The sequence below is a fragment of the Lynx rufus genome, unplaced genomic scaffold (assembly GCF_022079265.1).
Source record: "Lynx rufus isolate CCGP_SWC_20201006 ecotype Redwood Valley unplaced genomic scaffold, mLynRuf1.p SCAF_17, whole genome shotgun sequence".
Taxonomy (NCBI): domain Eukaryota; kingdom Metazoa; phylum Chordata; class Mammalia; order Carnivora; family Felidae; genus Lynx; species Lynx rufus.
The window spans coordinates 47,943,957-47,961,319 of record NW_025814831.1 but is presented as its reverse complement, the minus strand read 5'-3'; the positions used below and the strand labels follow the sequence as shown (position 1 = coordinate 47,961,319).

At 37.7% G+C, this 17,363-nt stretch overlaps 2 non-coding genes and 1 pseudogene across 2 annotated transcripts; 1 reads left to right on the top strand and 2 right to left on the bottom strand.

The window, feature by feature from the left end:
* On the top strand, nt 1-485 carry LOC124512184 (40S ribosomal protein S14-like; annotated as a pseudogene).
* Nucleotides 486-13,289: 12,804 nt separating this feature from the next.
* LOC124512711 (small nucleolar RNA U2-30) lies at nt 13,290-13,359 on the bottom strand. Its single transcript, XR_006962226.1, has one exon. It is a non-coding gene; the product is annotated as a small nucleolar RNA U2-30 (small nucleolar RNA).
* A 167-nt stretch (nt 13,360-13,526) lies between these two features.
* Nucleotides 13,527-13,605, bottom strand: LOC124512712 (small nucleolar RNA U2-19). The gene has a single exon (XR_006962227.1). It is a non-coding gene; the product is annotated as a small nucleolar RNA U2-19 (small nucleolar RNA).
* Nucleotides 13,606-17,363: the final 3,758 nt, after the last annotated feature.

Sequence of the window (17,363 nt, the reverse complement as noted above, 5' to 3'; positions counted from 1 at the left end):
GCAGAAATGGCACCTCGAAAGAGGAGAGAAAAGAAAGAAGAACAGGTCATGAGCCTTGGGCCTCAGGTAGCTGAAGGAGAAAATGTGTTTGGCGTGTGCCACATCTTTGCATCCTTCAGTGACACTTTTGTCCATGTCACCGATCTTTCTGGCAAAGAAACCATCTGCCGTGTGACTGGTGGGATAAAGATGAAGGCTGAGTGAGATGAGTCCTCTCCCTACGCTGCCATGTTGGCCGCCCAGGATGTAGCCCACAGGTGCAAGGAGCTGGGCATCACCACTGTCCACATCAAACTCCGGGCCACAGGAGGAAATAGAACCAAGACCCCCAGACCTGGGGCCTAGTCGGCCCTCAGAGCCCTTGCCCGCTCAGGAATGAAGATTGGGTGGATTGAGGATGTCACCCCCATCCCCTCCGATAACACCCACAGGAAGCGGGGTCGCTGTGGTCGCCGTCTGTGAACAGGATTCCTCAAATTATTGTTTTCTGGTAATAAACTGCCTTTGTGTAAGCTAAAAAAAAATAAATAAATAAAAAGAAAGAAAAGAAACAGGAGGAGCTAAAAAATGGTATAAATGAGGTGCAAAATAAAATGGAGGTGACCACAGCTCGCATTGAAAAGGCAGAGGAGAGAATAGGTGAATTAGAAGATAAAATTATGGAAAAAGAGGAAGCTGAGAAAAAGAGAGATAAAAAAAATCCAAGAGTATGAGGGGAGAATTAGAGAACTAAGTGATGCAATCAAACACAACAATATCCATGTAATAGGAATTCCAGAAGAGGAAGAGAGAGAGAAAGGGGCTGAAGGTGTACTTGTACAAATCATAGCTGAGAACTTCCCTGATCTGGGGAAGGAAAACGGCATTGAAATCCAAGACGCACAGAGAGCTCCCTTCACACGTAACTTGAATTGATCTTCTGCATGACATATCATAGTGAAACTGGCAAAATACAAGCATAAAGAGAAAATTCTGAAAGCAGCTAGGGATAAACATACTCTAACTCTATATAAAGGGAGACCGATAAGACTAGTGACAGACCTATCTACTGAAACTTGGCAGGCCAGAAAGGAATGGCAGGAAATCTTCAATGTGATGAACAGAAAAAATATGCAGCTGAGAATCCTTTATCCAGCAAGTCTGTCATTCAGAAGAGAAGGAGATATAAAGGTGTTCCCAAACAAACAAAAACTGAAGGAATTCATCACCACTAAACCAGCCCTACAAGAGATCCTAAGGGAGATTCTGTGAGTGAAATGTTGCAAGGACCACAGAGTACCAGAGACATCACTACAAGCATGAAACTTACAGACATCACAATGACTTTAAACCCATATCTTTCAATAATAACACTAAATGTAAATGGGCTAAATGCTCCAACCAAAAGACATAGGGTATCAGAATGGATAAAAAAAACAACACCCATCTATTTGCGGTCTACAAGACACTCACTTTAGACCTGAGGACACCTTCAGATTGAAAGTGAGGGGATGGAGAACTATCTATCATGCTACTGGAAGTCAAAAGAAAGCTGGAGTAGCCTTACTATATCAGACAAACTAGACTTTAAATTAAAGGCTGTAACAAGAGATGAAGAAGGGCATTATATAATAATTACAGAATCTATCCATCAGGAAAAGCTAACAATTATAAATGTCTAGCCACCAAATTCGGAGGCACCCAAATATAGAAAATAATCACAAACATAAGCAATCTTATTGATAAAAATATGGTAACTTCAGGGAACTTTAATACCCCACTTACAATAATGGCTAGATCATCTAGACACAGGGTTAATAAAGAAACAAGGGCCCTGAATAATACATTGTATCAGATGGACTTGACAGATGTATTTAGAACTCTGCATCCCACTTTCTTCTCGAGTGCACATGGAACATTCTCCAAGATAGATCACATACTGGGTCACAAAACAGCCCTTCATAAGTATACAAGAATTGAGATCATACCATGCATACTTTCAGACCACAATGCCATGGAGCTTGAAATCAACCACAGGAAAAAGTCTGGAAAACCTCCAAAAGCATGGAGGTTAAAGAACACCCTACTAAAGAATGAATGGGTCCACCAGGCAATTAGAGAAGAAATTAAACAATATATGGAAACAAATGAAAATGAAAATACAACAATCCAAATGCTTTGGGGTGCAGCAAAGGCAGTCCTGAGAGGAAAATACATTGCAATCCAGGCCTATCTCAAGAAACAAGAAAAATCCCAAATACAAAATCTAACAGCACACCTAAAGGAAATAAAAGCAGAAAAGCAAAGACACCCCAAACCCAGCAGAAGAAGAGAAATAATAAAGATCAGAGCAGAAATAAACAATATAGAATCTAAAAAAAACTGTAGAGCAGATCAATGAAACCAAGAGTTGGGATTTTGAAAAAATAAACAAAATTGATAAACCTCTAGCCAGGCTTCTCAAAAAGAAAAGGGAGATGACCCAAATAGATAAAATCATGAATTAAAATGGAATTATTACAACCAATCCCTCAGAAATACAGCAATTATCAGGGAATACTATGAAAAATTATATGCCAACAAACTGGACAACCTGGAAGAAATGGACAAATTCCTAAATACCCACACACTTCCAAAACTCAATCAGGAGGAAATAGAAAGCTTGAACAGACCCATAACCAGTGAGGAAATTGAATCGGTTATCAAAAATCTCCCAACAAATAAGAGTCCAGACCAGATGGCTTCCCAGCGGGGTTCTACCAGACGTTTAAAGCAGAGATAATACCTATCCTTCTCAAGCTATTCCAAAAAATAGAAAGGGAAGGAAAACTTCCAGACTCATTCTATGAAGCCAGTATTACTTTGATTTCTAAACCAGACACAGACCCAGTAAAAAAAGAGAAATACAGACAAATATCCCTGATGAATATGGATGCCAAAATTCTCAATAAGATACTAGCAAATCGAATTCAACAGCATATAAAAAGAATTATTCACCATGATCAAGTGGGATTCATTCCTGGGCTGCAGGGCTGGTTCAACATTTGCAAATCAATGTGATACAACACATTAATAAAAGAAAAGAACCATATGACCCTGTCAATTGATGCAGAAAAAGCATTTGACAAAATTCAGCATCCTTTCTTTTTTTTTTTTTTTTTAAATTTTTTTCAACGTTTTTTATTTATTTTTGGGACAGAGCGAGACAGAGCATGAACGGGGGAGGGGCAGAGAGAGAGGGAGACACAGAATCGGAAACAGGCTCCAGGCTCTGAGCCATCAGCCCAGAGCCCGACGCGGGGCTCGAACCCACGGACTGCGAGATCCTGACCTGGCTGAAGTCGGACGCTTAACTGACTGCGCCACCTAGGCGCCCCTCAGCATCCTTTCTTAATAAAAACCCTCGAGAAAGTTGGGATAGAAGGAACATACTTAAACATCATAAAAGCCATTTATGAAAAGCCCACAGCTAACATCATCCTCAATGAGGAGAAACTGAGAGCTTTCCCCCTGAGATCAGAAACACGACAGGGATGTCCACTCCCAACGCTGTTGTTTAATATAGTGTTGGAAGTTCTAGCATCTGCAGTCAGACAACAAAAGGAAATCAAAGGCATCAAAATTGGCAAAGAGGAAGTCAAGCTTTCCCTTTTTGCAGATGACATATCATACATGGAAAACCCTATAGACTCCACCAAAAGTCTGCTGGAACTGATACATGAATTCAGCAAAATCTCAGGATACAAAATCAATGTACAGAAATCAGTTGCATTCTTATACACTAATAATGAAGCAACAGAAAGACAAATAAAGAAACTGATCCCATTCACAATTGCACCAAGAAGCATAAAATACCTAGGAATAAGCCTAACCAAAGATGTAAAAGATCTGTATGCTGAAAACTATAGAAAGCTTATGAAGGAAATTGAAGAAGATATAAAGAAATGGAAAAACATTCTGTGCTCATGAGTTGGAAGAATAAATATTGTTAAAATGTCAATACTACCCAAAGCTATCTACACATTCAATGCAATCCCAGTCAAAATGGCACCAGCAGCCTTCTTGAAGCTAGAACAAGCAATCCTAAAATTGGTATGGAACCATAAAAGGCCCCGAATAGCCAAAGAAATATTGAAGAAGAAGACCAAAGCGGGAAGCTTCACAATCCCAGACTTTAGCCTCTACTACAAAGCTGTAATCATCAAGACAGCATGGTATTGGCATGAAAACAGACACATAGACCAATGGAATAGAATAGAAACCCAAAATTAGACCCACAAAAGTATGGCCAACTAATCTGTGACAAAGCAGGAAGAATATCCAATGGAAAAAAGACAGTCTCTTTAACAAATGGTGCTGGGAGAACTGGACAGCAACATGCAGAAGCATGAAACTAGACCACTTTCTTACACCATTCACAAAAATAAACTCAAAATGGATAAAGGACCTGAATGTGAGACAGGAAATCATCAAAACCCTAGAGGAGAAAGCAGGAAAAAAACCTCTCTGACCTCAGCCGTAGCAATTTCTTACTTGACACATCCCCAAAGGCAAGGGAATTAAAAGCAAAAATGAACTATTGGGACCTCATGAAGATAAAAGGCTTCTGCACTGCAAAGGAAACAATTAACAAAACTAAAAGGCAACCAACAGAATGAGAAAAGATATTTGCAAATGACATATCGGACAAAGGGCTAGTATCCAAAATCTATAAAGAACTCACCAAACTCCACACCTGAAAAACAAATAATCCAATGAAGAAATGGGCAGTAAACTGAATATGAATAGAAAAATGAATAGACACTTCTCTAAAGAAGACATCCAGATGGCCAACAGGCACATGAAAAGTGCTCAACGTTGCTCCTCATCAGGGAAATACAAATCAAAACCACACTGAGATACTACCTCACGCCAGTCAGAGTGGCTAAAATGAACAAATCAGATGCTGGTGAGGTTGTGGAGAAATGGGAACCCTCTTGCACTGTTGGTGGGAAGCAAACGGTGCAGCCGCTCTGGAAAACAGTGTGGAGGTTCCTCAGAAAATTAAAAATAGACCTACCCTATGACCCAGCAGTAGCACTGCTAGGAATTTACCCAAGGGATACAGGAGTACTGATGCATAGGGGCACTTGTGCCCCAATGTTTATAGCAGCACTCTCAACAATAGCCAAATTATGGAAAGAGCCTAAATGTCCATCAACTGATGAATGGATAAATAAATTGTGGTTTATACACACAATGGAATACTACATGGCAATGAGAAAGAATGAAATGTGGCCTTTTGTAGCAACGCGGATGGAGCTGGAGTGTTATGCTAAGTGAAATAAGTCATACAGAGAAAGATACCGTATGTTTTTACTCTTATGTGGACCCTGAGAAACTTAACAGAAGACCATGAGGGAGGGGAAGGAAAAAAGAAAAGGTTAGAGAGGAAGGGAGCCAAAACATAAGAGACCCTTAAAAACTGAGAACAGGGGCGCCTGGGTGGCTCAGTCGGTTAAGCGGCCGACTTCGGCTCAGGTCATGATCTCGCGGTCCGTGAGTTCGAGCCCCGCGTCCGGCTCTGTGCTGACAGCTCAGAGCCTGGAGCATGTTTCCGATTCTGTGTCTCCCTCTCTCTGACCCTCCTCCATTCATGCTCTGTCTCTCTCTGTCTCAAAAATAAATAAACGTTAAAAAAAATTAAAAAACAAAACAGAACAAACAGGGTTGATGGTGGAGGGGGGGGAGGGTGGGTGATGGGTATTGAGAAAGGCACCTGTTGGGATGAGCACTGGGTGTTGTATGGAAACGAATTTGACAGTAAATTTCATATTTAAAAAAATAATAATAAAAGAAAAAAAGCTGATGCTTTGCCTAGTTATCTAGATCTGACTTATAATTCTAACTGTAACCTGAGCAACCCTGGAAAAGTTATCTTGCCTCTCTGAGTCTCGGGTTCCTCTTCTGTAAAATAGAATACATAAAACCTCTTGCAGGGACAGTTGGAAAAAATAAATATGATAATAAATAAATAAATAAATATTTGGTAGGATTTGAAGCCATCTGGTCCTGAACTTTTTTTTGTTGGGAGTTTTTTGATTACTGATTTAACTTCATTGATGGAAACTGGTCTGTTCAAATTTTCTATTTCTTCCTCATTACATATTGGGAGGTTTTGAGGAATTTATTTATTTCTTCTAGATGTCTAGTTTGTTGACATGTAAACTTCCCTCTTAGAATTGCTTTTGCTGCATCCCAAGGATTATGACCCATTGTGTATTCATTTTTGTATCCATGTACCTTGTTTTAAATTTTTTTTAATGTTTTATTTATTCTTGAGAGAGAGACAGAAAGAGAGAGAGAGAGAGAGAGAGAGAGAGAGAGAGAGAGAGAGAGAAGGAGCATGGGCAAGGGAGGGGCACAGTGAAAGAGGGACACAGAATCCAAAGCAGACTCCAGTCTCTGAGCTATCAGCACAGAGCCTGATGTGAGGCTTGAACTCATGAGCCGTGAAATCATGACCTGAGCCAAAGTTGGATGCTCAACCGACTGAGCCACCCAGGGGCCCCAGTATCCATGTACTTTTTAATTTCTGCTTTTATTTCTGGTTGATGCATTCGTTGTTTAGTAGCATGTTATTTAACCTCCATGTATTTGTGGTCTTCCAGATATTTTCTTGTGGTTGACTTCTATTCATTATGGTCAGAAAAGATGCATGGTATGATTTTAATCTTTTTGAAATCGTTGAAGCTTGTTTTGTGGGCTATTGTGTGATCTGTTCTGGAGAATGTTCTATGTGCACTTGAAAAGAATGTGTATTCTGGAGTTTTAGGATGGAATGTTCTGTTCCAGTGTGTCATTCAAAGCCATTGTTTCCTTATTGATTTTCTGTTTAGATGATCTGTCCATTGATGTAAGTAGCGTGTTAATGTTCCCTACCATTATTGTGTTATTATCAGATTAGTTCCTTTATGTTTGTTATTAACAGTTTTATGTATGTGGGTGCCTCTGTGTTGGGTGCATAAATATTTACAATTGTCATATCTTCCTGTAGGATTGTCCCCTTTATTATTATATAGTGTCCTTCTTTGTCTCTTGTTATTGTGTTTGTTTTAAAGTCTAGTTTGTCTGATATAAGTATTGCTACACTGGCTTTCTTTTGACATCTGTTTGCATGTTAGATGTTTCTCCATCCCCTCACTTTGAATTTGCAGGTGTCTTTAGGACTAAAATGAGTCTCTTGTAGGCAGTATATGGATGGGTTTTGTTTTTTTATCCATCTGTCACTGTATGTCTTTTGAGTGGAGCATTTAGTCCATTTACATTTGAAGTAATTATTGATAGATATGTATTTATTGCCATTTTATTTCTTGTTTTATGGCTGTTTCTGAAGATTTTCTCTGATCCTTTCTGGTCTTTCTCTTTTTCCTGGTTTACTGTTTGTTTGTGATACATTTGGATTTCTTTCTCTTTATTCTTTGCATATTTTAGTGGCTTTTGACATATGATTACCATTAGGTTTGTATATAACCTCTTTTGTATATAGCAGTCTACATTAAGTTGATGGTCATTTAAGTTTGAACCCATTCTTACTCCTCTTCTCCCTACGTTTTAAGTATATGGTGTCATATATTACATCTTTTTATTTTGTGAGTACCTTGGCTGATATTTTATAAAAATATTCATTTTTACTGTGTTTGTGTTTCTTACCTTTGTACTGTCACTTTTGGTCTCTACTTGAAGAGTGTCTTTAATAGTTCTTGCCGGGCTGCTTTACTCATCACGAACTCCTTTAATTTTTGTTTGTCTGGGAATCTCTCTCTCTCTCTCTCTCTCTCTCTTTCTCTCTCTGTCTCTCTTCTGAATGATAGCCTTGCAGATGATTTTTTCCCCCAGCATGTTGAATAAAACATGCCACTCTTTTGTGGCTTGGAAGGTGTCTGCTGAAAAGTCCTCTGATAGCCTATGGGGTTTCCCTTGTATGTAACTATCTCCTTTTGTCTTTCTGCTTTAATAATTTTTTCTTTATCAGTATATTTTGCCACTTTAATTATAATATGATTTGGTGTGGATCTGCTTTTGTTAATTTCGTTGAGGGTCCTCTGTGCCTCCTGGTATATCTTTGTGCCTCCTGGATCTATATATGTATTTCCTTTCCCAGGTTAGGACAGTTTTCAGCTATTATTTCTTCAAATAAATTTTCTGCCCCCCTTTTCTCTCTCTTCTTCTTCTGGTACTCCTCTAATGTGAATGTTATTAAATTTGATGGAATCACTGAGTTCCCTAAGTCTATTCTCATTTTGCATTATTCTTTTCTCTTTCTTTTGTTCAGCTTGATTAGCTTCCATTACTCTGTTTTCTAGGTCACTATTTTGTTCTTCTTGCCTCTTTCATCCTGCTGTTAGTACTGTCAAGCATGTTTCACATGTCATTTATTGAGCCCTTTCCTCTGCTATGTTATTCCTTACTTATTGTATATTCTTGGCTCCTTTGTCATAAATTGACCATATATGCATGGGTTTATTTCTGGGCTCTGTTCTATTTCACTGATTTATGTGGCTGTGTTTATGCCAATACCATACCGTTTTCATTATTATAGCTTTGTAATATAGTTTGAAATCAGGAGGTGTGATGCCCGCAGAATTGTTCCTCTTTCTCAGAGTTGCTTTGGCTATTTGGGATCTTTTGTGGTTCTGTTACAAATTTTAGAATTGTTTTTTCCATTTCTGTGAAAAAATGCCATTGGAATTTTGATAAGGATTGCATTGAATCTGTAGATTACTTTGGGTAGAATGGACATTTTAACAATATTAATTCTTCTAGTCCATGAGCATGGAATATCTTTCCATTTGTGACTTCAATTTATTTCATCAATGTCTTAGAGTAGGCATTTTATTCTTTTGAAACAATTGTAAATGGAACTGTATTCTTAATTTCTCTTTTAGATAGTTTGTTATTAGTGTATAGAGACTCAACTCATTTTTGTATATTGATTTTGTATCCTACAACTTATTATTCTAATGAGGTTTTTTTTTGGTGAAGTTTTTAGGGTTTTCTATATATAGTATCATGTCATCTGCATGTAGAGACAGTATACTTTCTGATTTGGATGCTTATTACTTTATCTTGCATCATTGCTCTAGCTAGGACTCCCAGTACTATTTTAAATAAAAGTGGTGAGGGTAGACATCCTTGTCTTGTTCCTGATCTTATAAGAAAAGCTTTCAGTTTTTCACAATTGAGTATGCTGTTAGCTGTGGGCTCATTGTATATTGTCTTTAGTATGTTTAGGTATTTTCTCTCTGTACTCTGTTGAGAGTTTTTATCATGAATGGATGTTGTGTTTTGTCAAATGCTTTTGCTGCATCCTTTTAATGTATTATTGAATTCAGTTTGCTAATATTTTGTTGAGGATTTTTACATCTGTGTTCATCAGGGATATTAGTCTGTATTTTCCTTTTGTTTTAGTGCCTTTATCTGGTTTTGATATTTAATGCTGGCCTCATAAAATAAGTTTGGAAGTGTTCCCTCCTCTTCAATTTTTTGGAAGAGTTTGAGAAGGATTTGTATTAATTCTTTAAACATTTGATAGAATTCACCAGGGAAGCCATCTGGACTTTTGTTTGTTGGCGGTTTCTGATTACTGATTCAATCTCCTTACTAGTAATTAGTCTGTTCAGATTTTCTCTTTTTTCATGATTCAGTCTTTGTAGGTTGTATGTTTGTAGGAATGTATTCATTTCTTCTACATTGTCTAGTTTGTTGGTATGAAGTTGTTCATAATACTCTCTTATTTGTATTTCCATTGTGTCAATTGTGACATCTCTTTAATATCTGATTTTATTTTGAGTTTTCTCTCTGTTTTTTCCTTGGTGAGTCTAGCTAAATGTTTATCTTTTCAAAAACCAGCTCTTGGTTTCATTGATCTTTTCTACTGATTTTTTTAGTCTCTGCTTCATTTATTTCTGCTCTGATATTTGTTAGTTCCTTCCCTCTATTAACTTAGGGCTTAATTCTTTTTTTAGTTTCATAAGGTATAAAGTTGGGTGGTTTATTTGAGATCTTTCTTATTTCTTAATATAGGTATTTATCACTGTGAACTTCCCTCTTAAAACTACTTTTGCTGCATCCTATAAATTTTGGTATGTTATATTCTCATTTTCATTTGTCTCAAAATTTGATTTCTATTTTTATTTCTTTTTTGACCTATTGGTTGTTTGGTAGCATGTTGTTTAATCTCCACATAACTTGTCAGTTTTCCAGTTTTCTTCTTGTAATTGTTTTCTAGTTTCATACCATTGTGTTTGGGAAAAAATGCTTGATATTATTTCAGTCTTTTAAATTTATTAAGATTTATTTTGTGATCTACCCTGGAGAATGTCCCATGTGTGCTTGGGAAAAATGTTTATTCTGCTGCTTTTGGATGGAATGTTCTATAAATGTCTGTTAAGACCACCTGGTCTAACATGTTGTTTAAGTCCTATGTTTCTTTATTGATTTTCTGTCTGGATGATCTATCCAATGATGACAGTGAGGTATTGCAGTCTCCTACTATTATTGGATTGCTGTTTATTTCTCCTTTTAGGTCTGTTAATATTTGCTTTATATATTTAGGTGCCTCTATGTTGGGTGTATGTAAATTTACAAATGTTCCGTCATCTTACTGGATTGACCCCTTTATCATTAGAAAATTTTTAATCATAAAAATCATAAAAAATTTTTTTAATGTCTATTTATTTTTGCGAGAGAGATAGAAGGGGAGGGCCAGAGAGAGAGAGGGAGACACAGAATCCAAAGCAGGCTCCAGGCTCTGAGCTGTCAGCACAGAGCCCAAAGCAGGCCTCGAACTCATGAACCACAAGATCATGACCTGAGCTGAAGTCAGATGCTTAACCAATTGAGCCACCCAGGTGCCCCTATATAATTAACTTCTTTGTCTCTTATTACAGGTTTGTCTTAAAGTCTGTTTTTTCCTCATACAAGTATAGCTACTTTAGCTGTCATTTGATTTCCATTTGTATACACTGTCTTTTCCCATACCTTCCCTTCCCTGTGTGTGTTCTTAAAGTTGAAATGAGTCTCTTATAGGCAGCATATAGTTGGGATATTTATATATTTAAAATCTCTTCAGCCACTCTGTGCCTTTTAATAGGAGAATTTAGTCCATTTACGTTTAAAGTAATTATTGATAGGTATGGACTTACCATTGTGTTCATCGTTTTCTAATTCCTTTGTTCCTTTTTCTTGTGTTCTCTTCGTTTGTGATTGGATGATTTTCTGTATTGGTATGCTTAGATTCCTTTTCCTTTATCTTTTATGAATCTAGTATAGGTTTTGCTTTGTGGTTACAGCATGGCTTACATAAAACATATTTATAACTGTCTATTTTAAGTTGATAATAACTTAAAATTTTTTTAAAAAATATTTATTTATTTTTGAGAGACAGAAAGAGAACACAAGCCGGGGAAGAGTAGAGAGAGAGAGAGAGAGAGAGAGACCCAGAATTCAAAGCAGGCTCCAGGCTCTGAGCTGTCAGCACAGAGCCCAATGCAGGGCTTGAACCCACAAACCAACAGTGAAATCATGACCTGACCTGAAGTTGGATGCCTAATTGAGTGAGCTACCCAAGAGCCTCAAGTTGACAACAACTCTTAAGTCCAACTTAATTATAAAGCTCTACATTTTTACTGCCCCCCTTTTATGTTTTTGATTTAACAATTTATATTTTTTGTCTGTGTATCCATTAACAAATTATTGTAATTATAGTTATTTTTCACTACTTTTGTCTTTTAACCTTCATACTAGTTTTATAAATGATTAACCTACCACCATTACATTAAATTATTGTGAACTTAACCATATATTTACCTTTACCAATGAAATTTATACTCTCATATGTTTTCCTGTTACTAATTAGCCCCCTTTCATTTCAGCTTAAAGAAATTCCTTTAACATTTCTTGTGGATTCGGTGTAATGGTGCTGAACTCCTCCAGCTTTTGCTTGTCTGGAAAACTCTTTTTCTTTCCTTCAATTTTGAAGGATTTTTTTTTTGCCAGGTAGAGTATTTTTGGTTGGCAGATTTTTTCTTTCAGCTCAGCGAATATATCATGCCACTCCTTTCTGACTTGCAAGAATTTGTTGAAAACATTTGTTGATAGTCTTATGGGTGTTTCCTTATACATAACAAGTTGTCTTTCTCTTGCTGTTTTTAATATTTTGTCCTTGTCTTTAACTTTTGATAATTTAATTATACTGTGTCTTGGTGTGGGTCTCTTTGAATTCATCTTCTTTCGAACTTCCTGGATCTGGATGTCTGTTTCCTTTCTCAGGTTAGGGAAGTTTTCAGCCATTACTTCTTTAAAGACTTTTTTCTGCCCCTTTCTCTTCTCCTTCTGGGACCCCTATAATGTTGGGCCTCTTGATGTTGTCCTATTAGTCCCTTAACCTATTTTATTTTTCTTTTTGCTCCTCTTTTTGGATGAATTCTACTGCCCTATCTTAGAGTGTGCTGATTTTTTCTTTCTTTCACTTCATCTGCTATTAAAACTTTCTATTGAGGGGCACCTGGGTGGCTTAGTCGGTCAAGCATTGGACTTTTGCTCAGGTCACGATCTCACAGTTTGTGAGTTCGAGCCCTGCATCGGGCTCTGTACTGACATTTCAGAGCTGACATCTCAGATTCTGTGTCTCCTTCTATCTCTGTCCCTCCCCCACTTGTGCTCTGTCTCTCTGTGTCTCTCAAAAATAAATAAATGTAAAAAAAAACCTTCTATTGAATTTTTCAGTTCAATTATTAAATTCTTCAGCTATGTGATTTCTGTTTGGTACTTTCTTATATTTTTCATCTCCTGTTGAAATTCTCACTTTGTTCATGCATTGTTTTCCTGACCTCAGCAAGTGGTCTTTATGACCATTGTTTTGAACTTCTTGTCAGGTACATCACTTATCTCTCTTTCATTAAGGAATTTTTCTGAGGTTTTAGTTTGTTGTTTTGTTTGGAACATATTCCTCTATTCATTTTTCTTGACTCTTTCTGTTGATTTTCTGTGCATTAGATAAAACAACCACGTTTCTCGGTCTTGAAGAGGTGGTCTCATTTAGGCAATGAACCTTATTATTCAATCCTGACTTCCTTGTGGTTTTCTCTCAAAATTTTGTGGTTGTCCAAATGGCCTTCTATGTTCTTAGTGGCTTCCAGTAGTTGAGGGTGTGCCAATATTTCTCATTGTCCCAAAGGGGAAGATCTCAGTCAGCACTAAATGCAGACAGATTAGAAGCAGACACTCAGGGAGCATCTTTTTAACTTTCTTTCAAAAATTTTTCATTTTGAGCTCAGAGAAAGTGTAGAAACCCTTGTAGTTATAAAGGTCTGTATTAAAACCTTTTCATCATTGATTAGAGCTGATTAGTCTTTCATACAGATACATAATGACCCCCACAGATATCTTACTCATCCATCAACAAGTTCTCACTATTTTACTGTCACTTTTATGAACACACATCCACACACGCATGCATTCCTAACTCTAGACATAAGCCCTTATTGTTTTAAATTACTTTTGCTTCTCAGAACTACAAAGATCATGCATCAGGTAGATTGGAAGGCCTCTGATACTCAGATTTGGGTATTTTCATCATTGAGCCACTTCTTTTTAAAGTATGTAAATATACCTCTTGGAGCACCTGGGTGGCTCATTCATTTAAGCGTCAGACTGTTGATTTCGGCTCAGGTCATGATCTCATGGTCTGTGGGTCGACCCTGCATTGGGCTCCACACTGACAGTGCAGGGCCTGCTCAAGATTCTTGTTCTCCCTCTCTCTGCTCTTCCCCCCATCTCTGAAAATAAATAAATAAACATTAAAAAAAAAAAGATTCTCTCTCTCCCTCTCTCTTTGCCCCTCCCCTGCTCATGCTCTCTCACTCTCAAAAAAAAAAAATTAATTAAATTAAGTATGTAAATATACCTCCTTCAGGGGCAGACTGGGAGATGTGTGTTTCTGTCTGCTCCCTCTGCACATCAAGCCCTGAGGGGGATAGACAGTTAAGAATTGTTTCTTTGTTTGCTACCAACCCACTGAATCCATGAACACGAGTCCCACTGGCTACCAGTGCCAGGTTATCAAGAGATGTGTCCTCTGGGGGGCAGCCACAAAAGCCAGGGTGGCACCCGTTACGCATAAGCTCCTTTCTCAAAGGCGTTGGTAACGTGGAGTGGGACAAAGGGAGAGCACAAAGATGGTGCCTGCTGGCGTTCCTGGTTTCTGGAGACGATGGCAATGGGCCTCTAGATGTGTGTTATGATAGAAGCCTGCCCCACAGGTCACAGCTATTGAGAGATAAACTAATAGGCCTCTTTCACAAAAAGGTTGCGTGTCAATCTGCTGCCTCTGCAGTGTGCAGTGAGGGATGGATACCTCCTTAAGAATGGTTTCTCTCTTACAGTCTTGTGGTACCTGCAAACATAAGCCCCATTAGAGGGCTTCCTCTGGGAGCAGCTGCAAAAACTGGGGCACCAGACATGTGGACGAGCTCCTTTTTGGGATATACTGATGACCTACCTGGAGTGAGGCAGAGGGAGAACAGGAAGATGTCCCTACCAGTCTCTGTGGTTTCTGGAGAATATTGCAGTTGGCCTCCAGAAGTGTTTTAAATTAGAAACCTGCCCCTCAAGCCAAAGCTTTAAAGGTAAGCAATAGCTTCTTTCGTGGGGAAACTGGGCATGATTCAGTCTGCTCCCTCTGCGCTGGGCTCTGAGGGCCAAGCCATGGTGAGTCCACACAAATCCTGTAAGAACTATTAGTTCACTATAGACTGTGGATCTCGTGGATGTAAGTCCCTGTTGGCTTTCAGAGCTAGATGTTTTGTGAGTCCATTTCTCAGGTAGAAGTCTTAAAAGTTGTGGTGCCAGCTCTGGTGTCCAAGCCCTTCTCTCCTCAGAGAGAAGCTGGGAGTTGTGAGCTCCCTCCTAGTTGTGTGTTGCTGCTCCAGGGATAAGATTGTGTCTGAGGCTTTCCTACTCATTTCAGTGGGAGTTTTTTTCTCACTTGCCTGATGTGTAAGAGTCACTCAGCTAGTTCCTAGATTTCTTTCAGAGGGGATTGTTCTGTATGTAGCTGAAGATTCAGTGTTTCTGTGAAAGGAGGTGACTTTAAGGTTCTCTTTTGTCATTGTCTTGAACCAGAAAAACAGTTTGTGGATTCTTATAAGAAATGCTATATCATCAATGTTTCTGCTGGCAAAGATCATGATATTATGTGGAAAAACATGCTATCAGTGATTGAGTTGAGAAATGATTTGGGAGTGTTGGGTTCAATGAAAACTGTTAAGAATACCTTAACCCATTTATTTCATTCATATTTTTCTTGTAATATTTGCACAAGAATTATATATAACAATCTATGTCTACTTACATAAATGTCTCTTTTGCTAGGTTTTGAAATAGAATTTCTAAGTGTTAAGAAAGTATGTGTTATAGTTTTTAATTGGCCGTATTGTTTCTTTTTTTGTGGTATATAAACTAATGATAGGTCTTACAGTAGATGTATCTTAAGATTTGATGAAATATGGTACATACCTTAAACATATTAATGTTCATAAATTATTTGATCCTTATGTTAATACTGGGAGATAAGACAGGCATTATTATTTCCATAAGACAAATGAAACTCAGGTGGTTTTCATTTTGTTATAGGTGAGGCTGTGTTATATTTTATAGACTTTTAAACTTAACCTAATAAGATAGTTCAGTAATTTATTTTTTATAATGTTAAACCAAAACTTTATAGCATTTTTACTGTTGAGTAGATCATGTTACATAATGACACTTTTTTGAAAGTGTGATGTTATAAAAGAAACATGACTGGTGATAAAGCACAGGGCTATTTATGTGTGGAGTTAGGGACACTCGGATATGACAGCAATTCCTGGAAGGGAAGCAAAGGATCAAACCTAGGAGAAATGTGGTTGTATGTAAAACATCTCAAATCTAATCGAACTGTGAAGTGTATTTATTAACATGTTATAGATAACAACATATGTCTTGTTCAGACCTTCAAAAGTGGCTCATTTTTTCGTAGGTGCTGTGTCTTCACATTATACAGTTGCCTATATCTACTGCTTGGTAGTCAGCTTCCTGCTTCCAAGCAATAGAAACCAACTGTGGAAGGATTGTTAGTTTATAGAATCAATGGGAAGGCTGGAGAACCAACCAGGCTCAAAAAACAATAGAGGCCAAGTGAGGCTAGGCAGCCAAGAACAGCCAGCTGCCCAGAGTCTGGGGAAACTGTATTTTGGTCTTTCAGTTTCCTCCTGTCCAGAGTCAGACATTGTTGAATTTTCAAAAGCAGATCCAGGGCAGCCAGAATAAGCACATGTACACTTTATTATAATATATTTTGCCATATATATTTTGTTTAAATATGATTGAGTGGAACATTTAAAATGTGCATTTAATGAGGCCACTTTTAGGTATAAAGAATTGTTTTATTATAATTACTTTTCTTTTGAAGAGTGCTCTTAAATACTGGAAGACATTCCTAGAACCACAACATTCATCCTGCTGTTGGCACAGCCTATTTTATTAACTCCTTCCTTGCTGAAAGTTAAAATATATATGGGTATCTCCTCCTGCCCCTGCGCAGAAACTAAGCCAATTTTATTGTGAAATATATTATGATTCACCTTACTTGCTGGAATTCACCTATAAAACTAGGTATGGCTATGGGTGGCAGAGAGTCATTTTTAGGCATTCCTTGATTATACCATTCTCCGGTGTCACTTGACTTCCATCTCTGAATTCAGTCTTTTAAGTATCTAACATATAGTTTGTGTACCCATTTATTTGTTTATTGCTTACTGCAAAGGTAATGAATGGTTGTTTTAAAATCTGTAACATTACAGAAACACAGAACAAAGAGTGACCATTCCCCATAATCCTGCTCTCAAGGATTATGTTAATATTCCTGTTAATAATATTATGTTAATAGTTTGGTAGATCTTCATTCAGACTGCCTGGGTTCCATTTCCAGCTTTTCCATTTAGCTGGCCACCTTGGACAAGTTATTTGTCCTCACACTGCCTCAGTTTCCTCATTTCAGCATAATAGTACTGTCCTACAAGGTTTTGTGAGGGTTTAATAGATAAGATGAAAAGTGTTCAGCATAATTACTAGCATATAGTAAGTGCTTGATAAATGCTAGTTTGTGTATGTGTATTGGTCAAGATAAGCTAGATTATATTGCAATAACAAACAATCCATCCAAATCTCAGTGGCTTAACACAACAAAAATTTCTTGCTAATGCTGCATTTCTTACACAGATTAGCAGGGTGTTTTCTCCATGTAGTCAGTCAGGGGCCCCAGCTAATGGAGGTTCGACCATGTTGTGGCCACACTCTGTAAT